Here is a 722-nt window from a genome sequence, read left to right on the forward strand (position 1 = left end):
GTGACGTCATACCCCCCTCGCCCGCGGTACCCCCCGCCCCTCACCCCCCCTCGGAGGACCATGGGGTTAGAACCCCTATATAATACCTACTAAAAATAAGAAACTTAGCGCAGCCAACATTGCATTTTTAAGATTTTTGGGATTCATTGTGCGAAAAAATACGTAAAAATGGTCGACATTTTGAACATTGGCGGTGAGCCGATCTTGACGATGCGATCTTTGACGATCGCATCGTCAAGATCGAGACTCACACGTACAATCCATACGCCAATACATCTTTTGGACACAGTGACGAGATACGAATACCGCTACAACAGCAGGATTTGTACACGTTGCCATGTGAGAGTTTTCTCTACATCGAGGGCAAGTTTGTGCAAACGAGGATAGAAGGCGATAACCATGCAGTTGAGATGTTGACAAATAATTGTGCAGCCTTTCTGTTCGATGAAATCCGGTACGAACTCAATGGTGTGGAGGTTGACCGCTGCAGAAACGTTGGAGTAACGAGCACGCTCAAAAACTATGTATCGCTGACTCGTGACAAAAATTTATTGTTGAAGAACGCTGGTTGGGGTCTCTCGAGAAACATGTTTGTGGAGTACTTTAATTATTGTGTCCCGCTCAATACATTGCTAGGCTTTTGCGAGGACTACAAACGGATCGTAATCAACGCTCGTCACGAATTGATCTTGATACGTTCACGCAACGACTACAATTGCGTG

The sequence above is a fragment of the Odontomachus brunneus genome, unplaced genomic scaffold (genome assembly GCF_010583005.1).
Source record: "Odontomachus brunneus isolate Ranch 3 - 2012 unplaced genomic scaffold, Obru_v1 Obru_scaffold_173, whole genome shotgun sequence".
NCBI lineage: Eukaryota > Metazoa > Arthropoda > Insecta > Hymenoptera > Formicidae > Odontomachus > Odontomachus brunneus.